The 8,788-nt window shown below is 39.8% G+C and overlaps 1 long non-coding RNA gene across 1 annotated transcript; it reads right to left on the bottom strand.

The window, feature by feature from the left end:
• Positions 1 to 1,412: 1,412 nt before the first annotated feature.
• Positions 1,413 to 3,257, bottom strand: LOC311244756. Its single transcript, XR_014620718.1, has 3 exons — positions 3,209 to 3,257; positions 2,928 to 3,036; positions 1,413 to 1,878 (listed from the first exon to the last, which is right to left on the bottom strand). It is a non-coding gene; the product is annotated as an uncharacterized lncRNA (long non-coding RNA).
• Between the last annotated feature and the right edge of the window lie 5,531 nt (positions 3,258 to 8,788).

Genomic DNA, 8,788 nt, shown 5'->3' with positions numbered 1-8,788 from the left:
CCATCTAAATAAACGAATAATAAATATATAAACACCTTCTTCAGAAAATGGCTTGCATCAAAGTAAAATGATGCAATAGTGCAGTGCAGTCAAATTGTTCTGAATTACTGTTTAACAGTTTAAAACAGTCTTTACCTTCCCTGTTTGAAATCCAGTTTAGAACCAGACAGTCCTTCCCGTTTCATACCCACTTTGACCCTTCGAACCTCCTTCTCAAGGCACAGTTTTAGGCCTGGGTCCTACAGTTTTAAAAACCGGACAGTCTTTCTTCCTGCTTGATACCCACACAAGGCAAGCGAGGCAGAGGAAGAGCCGGAAGCCAGTGCAGGGTAGCTAATACTGGACCGATCCTCTTGGTTCTAGTTAGTAGCCTAGATGCAGAGTTTTGAATGATTTGGAGTCGTTCTGTTTTTTTGGGGGAGGCCGGTGAGGAGTGCATTACAGTAGTCAAGTCGGCTTGAGAAAGGCATGGATCAGTTTTTCAGCGTCTTTTTTATTTATAAACAATGTCTATATTACGATCTCTACTATGTACTATCCCTATACTACTACATTACCATGCTGATACTGTATGTCTAAGGCTGCACACACTGCAGACACACTGCAAGCCATAGCGCTTATTTCTGAATTAATGATCATATCAGATTAAGTCTGTTCATTCTTTTTTTTTATGTGGCCAATATCAGATGGTCATGTTCCTGAACTGACCTGCATGTGCAAATGAACAATAAAGAAGATGGGTGTAAAAATGTTGACAAATGTCAATCTAGACTGAGTGCAACAGAGGTTGCATTGGAAAAAATCAGACCTGTATCTGATATACAGTATGACCACATATGAAAGTGGCCCAAATCAGAATTGAAAAGATACATTTCACGCGATTTATGCTGTTCACTGTTGTGAAAAAATCTGATCTGAGTCACATGAGCAAAGAAATCAGATTTGGGCCACTTTCGTCTGCAGTCTGAACGTATAGCACTCAAGTTCGACACCGTTTCACAAATAATCTCTTACGTACCCTTCCTGCTGACTTGTTCACAATTTGTAAATCGCTTTGAATGAAAATGTCAATGACTAAACATAAAAACATGACGAAAACATTTTACATATTTGTCAACTAATTGATTAGTCACTGACTAGTTAAAAATGTTTAGTCAAAGACAGCCCTAGTCACCTACAGCAGTTTGGGGTTTAGTGCCTTGCTCAAGTGCACTTCAATGTAGGTTAAATGCCAGCTCCCCTCCAGTTGAAGGATAATTTTTGTTTAACATCTAGAAAGGAATGGTTTTTTAATTGACTTATCTTTTTAAACTGAATTTACGACAACGCTATCACCACCTAATAAATTAACCCTCTATATGTAAACACAGCATTTAAGTATAAATATAAAAAAAAAACAGACCAACCACATATTGTTTTAAAACGTTTACAGTTTTTATAGGATTTTTTTTTGAATTTTACAAGAAAATAATGCGAACAGCATGTAGAATGTGGAAGTAAATCACGAGGCCTTCCGTCCGATTCCCAGCCATGCAGACAAACAGTGTCGTCTCGGTTGCGCATTCTTTCATTTCTCATTCTCTTGACAGGAAAATATGCAAAGAGCTCTATGTGTAAATCGGCAGGCCCTCGAGCCTCCGACCCCAGCAACGCAGACAACCAGGAGTTGTCCATAGGAGTAAGTTGAGTGGTTGTCTTTTGGTTAGCTTAAAGTAGTCTGGGTTTTTGGGGTCGTAGTTTCAAGGTTACTGCATTTCTGCAGCAAACTGGCACTGCCCACATCTCCCCCTGCAGGGCTGCCACAGTATGACAGGACTACCAAGGGGAAGAAGGGACCACACCCTTGGGTTAGTGTGGATATAAGATGTCTTTCTCCTCCTGAAAAGTGGAAAAGAGATCATAGTTAGAGGGGTGCGGGGGATCCACGGTTAATGCAAAAAAAACATTGTAGTACGTTTAAATATTCCATCCCACTGTATTGCCATTTTTATTCTAATTAGTGTATATACTCGACCGCATCGTGCACAATTGTACAGCTCTGGCCTATTTTATTATTCCATTATATTATACTTCTATTTTAAATTAGTTTATATTCATATTTTTTATTTTATTCTACCTTAATTGTCTGTCCGTTAATATCGCACCAAACGACCAAATCAAATTCCTTGTATGTGTAAACTACTTAGCAATAAAGACCTTTCTGATTCTGAACAATACAGATGCATTGCATGTACGATTTCTAGCCATGGCTCATTTGCAACGGGGTCAGCCCTATATGTTCCCAAGATTATTCTCAAAATTAGGCCCAATCATGTTCCCATACATAGTCCTATGTTTCCGGACGAACCATCTACTACCAGAGGACAATTGGATAATAGGTTGGGTGTAAACCAAATTAAGAGAAAATCAGATAAAAATGTATGGAAAAAAGGAAATGTGGGAACATAGGGCTGTGGGATCATTGGCATGCTCCCTTTGCAACCCCTGTCCCCGTTTAGGCTTTTCTACTTAAGTCATTACATACTGTATCATAATTACCAAAAGTACATGAGTTCAAATGAGCACATAATAAAGTGCGACACATGATGATCATACAATAATTGCTTCACATTGAGTTTGACACGTGTGTTGTGTCCGTGTGCACGTGTTCTGGCAACGGTTGCTTTGTGTTCCATCGTCCCCCTTCAGTCTGAATATGAATGAATGAATGAATGAATGAATGAAAACTTTATTAACAGATTGCAGAATGGGTACAGTACAGTACAGCTCAATACATACAATTGTTAAGGGGATGCAGACCAGAGAAAGACTTTCGTCTTGTTTACATCAGGGTCCCCCATTTTTACGATTCGAGTCTCTAGGACGACGTCCCATGTGGTTTTAGAGACACACACAACTGAACGTGTGGTAAAGAAGGACTTTCTCACCGATTTGACAGAAGATGAGACACCGATCACATAGCTGAGAGCAAGCAGAGAAGAGTGAGGCACCATGGAGGGAAGGCTCCAGTGGCGACCTGGAAGCAGGTCACACGTCCTGAGGGAACAAGCAGGAAGAGATCTCAATGGTTGTACTTACAAGTAGAGTGAGGAGGAGGACTAACGTTTAACAAAATGCTGTGAATGCTGAAACGATCTCATCTACACAGGTTTTAAAATGTAAAATTAAATTAAATGACCGTAAACCTTGCAAAGCAACAGCAACTCACCTCAGTATCCATGAGTGGACGGGATAGAAAAGACAGATCAACCTTGAATCCTGGTTTTATAGTTTAACAAAGAGTTACGCCCCTCAGTACCGCCTGCCCGTCCAGGAAGTGTGCGTGTGTGCGCGCGTGCGTTTGCGCGTGAGTGTGTGTCCATCCTTGCCTGTGTTACTTTCGTTTCTTCTAAGCACCACCCCTTCTCAGATAAACATGTCTGGTTAGAAACCTTACACACAGGGATGTACATGGTGCATAGGAGGAACCAATAAACACAAGCAAAATTAAGCTAATTCTGTTTTCAGTGTCATTTTCTCCTTCTGCATTTACTCCACAGATTGAACCTATGTGGAGTGATACTATATTAATCATCAGTAACAATAGCTATAGTGACGTTGTAGACAACCTACAGCATACATTTACAATATTACCATGTTTCTTCTTCACCCTAAAGCATTGAAACTAGCAGTGCAATTATCTTTTTCACAACATGATCAATACCCACTCCCAATGTCAAACATACTAGGAGTTACAAGGTCATTAGGCCTACTCCTCACTGGTGGAACTTGATATCTAATGGCGCATAGTGTATGCTTTTTCATGTGGAAATAAGGAATACATCTCTATATGTTGGGCAGGGAGGTTGAATTCACCATTCCTTCTATGCTTGACCATGTTGGGGAGGGGGGTTGAATTCACCATTACTTCTATGCTATTTTATTTATTTACCATTTATGTTTGACCATGTTGGAGAGGGGGGTTCACTTGTTGACTTGTTGTGTTGCTTTTTGTTTGGGGCCATGGTTGAGAACTTAAACTCATTATCTCTATAGAGTTATGAGAAGTATAATAAAGGACTACAATAAAATCACATTCTGGCCTTGATGCAATCATACAGGACACCTTCTCCCCCTGGTGTATCCAAATATTACTGCAGCAAATCTGTGATAGTGGACTTTAGGCGTATGTCCTTGTATCCTGTGGGGACCACGGAGATTCAATTTCCAGGAAGAGCAATAGAAGAGCTATTCATGACGACACATGAAAGATAACTACTCTGCACACAACTGGAGGCCATCCCCAAGTTTACAGATCATCAACAGGAGCTGTGGCAGGATGCTTGTATTTTAAATAAACTTAGTGAGATGCCAGAGACAAGTTGTGTGTGCTAGAGTTTGACAGGTGTGCGTTAGTTGTAGGCCTTCACAGAATCTTCTCAAGCTCTGAAGGCCACTAATTCTTCAATAGAATGGTTCAAATCTAGGACATCAGCTGAGAGAATTCTTTAGCTGAGCAATCTAGATAATTACATTTAGCGGACGCTTTTATCCAACGTTCTGTACGGCAAGTCAGCAGGAAGGGTACATCTCTGGCAGTAACATTGTTCATCAGTGCCGAACTTGAGTGCTACAGTCTATACGGTATCTTATGTTTAATACAGTAAGATACCCTGTGACTAGGGGCATCTGGGTAGTGTAGAGGTCTAAGCACTCGCCTACCACCGTGGAGACCTGGGGTTCAAATCCGATCTTGGTCAGTCGTCCCTACGAACACACAATCGGTGTTCACGGATGGGTAGCCGGTGGGGTACAAGTCCTAGTTGTTGCAACAGCGGCTGGTGTATCGGAGGAGGCGTGTGGTAGTATACTCTACACACTCCCCAGACCAACAGTAGGGCAGCAGGGTGCTGGTATAGACTAGTAATGTTGATTTTCAGTCATCTATGACATTTTTTGCCTAGATATACATCTAGGCAAAAAATTTCATATATGTCATATATTATACGTCTATACCAGCACCTGCTAGACTAGAATAGGCTGTTATTAGCCTACTATGTAGCCTAAGCTACTGATTATAAATGCACAACACTGTGCAATATTACACTTACTGTAGACTTCTGTATATTTGTACTGTATTCCTTTTACAACGACCGGGAGATAGGCATAACGAGATAGAAGGTAAAAAATAAAATAAAATAAAAACATCTTAAAAAAAAGTTTAAGTAAAATAACTGTGACACCAACAGCCTGGTTTATTCCCTTTATAAATAGAGCACATACACAGTGAAACCAGGTGCATGGGGGGGGGGGGGCTTCAGTTCTTCTAAGATGACACTTGTTGTTTCCAACAGTAATAGGAGTTAGCCAGGGTTTCTTTTAACTGTGAATTTCTTTATTTAGACATTTTCTGTAAAATATTATTCAGCACATAATTTTAAGAGTGGCAGCTCCATGCAGCGTCACAAAGCCCAGGTCTGGAATGTACACCCCGTTGGGTGGGCAGGTGTGGTTGTGTGCAAAAAGGACAAGGGGGGGGGGGGGGGGGCAGTTTGTGTGCGTCCCCCCCCCCCCCCCCCCCCCCCCCTCCCGGTCGTTGTATATTTTCTGGAAGGAAGGTAGCCTTTGCGGTGACATTAAGTGGAAGGAAGGCCGATTTTGGCCAGTTTATCCTAAATCCCAATAGATTGCCAAAATCATCGATCATCTTGAGAAGATGAGGCAGTGAGGTGGTAGGGTTTTGCATGAACAATATTACATCGTCCGCATATAAACGAATATGCTGTGTGCCCCTAATTGAGATCGGCTCTATGGATTGGGATTGTCTTATATATATCTTATATATAGTTTACCTTTCTCACCTGACACTATGAAGATTACGTTGACAATCACACAAGACAATTACAATTTGTGGGTTTCCTCCCCCTCGTATATGTATATATTTTCAGTTAGGATAACAGTACTGTATATTATTATTTGCATATCTTGTATGTCACAAATGTAACAGTACTGTATACCTGTATGTCAGAAATGTCAAGATATATATCTGTATGTTGCGTATGTCATTAATGTTATGATGAATTGAAAATGGGGGACTCTCACCCTGATGTAAACAAGACAAGTCTTTCTGCATCCCCTTAACAATTGTTTGTATTGAGCTGTACTGTATAGTACCCATTCTGCAATCTGTTAATACAGTTTTCAATCAATCACCTTGACAACATCCTACAACTTTATCTCGTACTTTGTTTTTTGTATGTTTTTATGCTTTGTCTCATAGCATGATATGCTTCACTGCCTGCCTGTTTCATTTTTGTTTTGTGGAGACTGCGGATGAAAACTAGCATCCTTGCTAAATCTGGTGTATTTACACTACATTTATTTGTAGTGTCCATTAATATGCTCTGTCCCGTATAAATAAACTAATAATAAATATATAAACACCTTCTTCAGAAAATGGCTTGCATCAAAGTAAAATGATGCAATAGTGCAGTGCAGTCAAATTGTTCTGAATTACTGTTTAACAGTTTAAAACAGTCTTTACCTTCCCTGTTTGAAATCCAGTTCAGAACCAGACAGTCCTTCCCGTTTCATACCCACTTTGACCCTTCGAACCTCCTTCTCAGGGCACAGTTCCCTCTCAGGGCAGTTTTAGGCCTGGGTCCTCCAGTTTTAAAAACCGGACAGTCTTTCTTCCTGTTTGATCCCCACACAAGGCAAGCGAGGCAGAGGAAGAGCCGGAAGCCAGTGCAGGGTAGCCAATACTGGACTGATCCTCTTGGTTCTAGTTAGTAGCCTAGATGCAGAGTTTTGAATGATTTGGAGTCGTTCTGTTTTTTGGGGAGAGGCCGGTGAGGAGTGCATTACAGTAGTCAAGTCGGCTTAAGAAAGGCATGGATCAGTTTTTCAGCGTATTTTTTATTTATAAACAATGTCTATATTACGATCTCTACTATCCCTATACTACTACCTACATTACCATGCTGATACTGTATGTCTAAGGCTACGTTCACACTGCAAGCCATAGCGCTTAATTCTGAATTAATGATCAGATCAGATTTTTTTGTTAAGTCTGTTAATTTATTTTTTGTGGCCAATATCAGATGGTCATGTTCCTGAACTGACCTGCATCAGTGCAAATGAACAATAAAGAAGATGGAAGTTTTTTTTTTTTTTTTTTTTTTTTTTTACAAATGTCAATCTAGACTGAGTGCAACAGAGGTTGCATTGGAAAAAATCAGACCGGTATCTGATATACAGTATGACCACATATGAAAGTGGCCCAAATCAGAATTGAAAAGATACATTTCACGCGATTTATGCTGTTCACTGTTGTGAAAAAATCTGATCTGAGTCACATGAGCAAAGAAATCAGATTTGGGCCACTTTCGTCTGCAGTCTGAACGTATAGCACTCAAGTTCAACACCGTTTCACAAACAATCTCTTACGTACCCTTCCTGCTGACTTGTTCACAATTTGTAAATTGCTTTGAATAAAAATGTCACCTAAATGACTAAACATAAAAACATGACGAAAACATTTAACATATTTGTCAACTAATTGATTAGTCACTGACTAGTTAAAAATGTTTAGTCAAAGACAGCCCTAGTCACCTACAGCAGTTTGGGGTTTAGTGCCTTGCTCAAGTGCACTTCAATGTAGGTTAAATGCCAGCTCCCCTCCAGTTAAAGAATAATTTTTGTTTAACATCTAGAAAGGAATGGTTTTTTAATTGACTTATCTTTTTAACCTGAATTTACGATAACGCTATCACCACCTAATAAATTAACCCTCTATATGTAAACACAGCATTTAAGTATAAATATTAAAAAAAAACAGACCAACCACATATTGTTTTAAAACGTTTACAGTTTTTGGATTTTTTTTTTGAATTTTACAAGAAAAGAATGCGAACAGCATGTAGAATGTGGAAGTAAATCACGAGGCCTTCCCTCCGATAGACCACCGCAACACTTCCGGTATTCTGAAATTGGGGAGGAGATTGCGGGGGGGGGTCAAATGAATGAATGTGGATGAGAGCCTTGACATTAAGTGATTGCAGATACGGCTGTGGGGGTGCTAGAGACATGATCGAATAGACTTGTATGCGCCTGAGTCTCCTGAACACGGCGCGAGACATTCCTAATCGATCAGAACTAAATTGGCAGCGAAAAAGACAGTTTTTAAGCATCGATTTCCCCATGCACATGCGCAGATTGGCCACGGAGTGTGACGCAACGCACATCCACCTGGAATGTTCCATTAGAGGGGCATTAGAGGGGGTGTTGTGTTGTGAGAATGATAAGATAGAATTAAATATACAGTAAAAGGAATACAGTACAAATATACAGAAGTCTACAGTAAGTGTAATATTGCACAGTGTTGTGCATTTATAATCAGTAGCTTAGGCTACATAGTAGGCTAATGACAGCCTATTCTAGTCTAGCAGGTGCTGGTATAGACTAGTAATGTTGATTTTCAGTCATCTATGACATTTTTTGCCTAGATATACATCTAGGCAAAAAATGTCATATATGTCATATATTATACGTCTATACCAGCACCTGCTAGACTAGAATAGGCTGTTATTAGCCTACTATGTAGCCTAAGCTACTGATTATAAATGCACAACACTGTGCAATATTACACTTACTGTAGACTTCTGTATATTTGTACTGTATTCCTTTTACAACGACCGGGAGATAGGCATAACGAGATAGAAGGTAAAAAATAAAATAAAATAAAAACATCTTAAAAAAAAGTTTAAGTAAAATAACTGTGACACCAACAGCCTGGTTTATTCCCTTT

This window comes from Notolepis coatsorum, assembly GCF_963971535.1.
Source record: "Notolepis coatsorum genome assembly, chromosome: 18".
Taxonomy (NCBI): domain Eukaryota; kingdom Metazoa; phylum Chordata; class Actinopteri; order Aulopiformes; family Paralepididae; genus Notolepis; species Notolepis coatsorum.
This window is presented reverse-complemented; position numbering and strand designations above follow the sequence as displayed.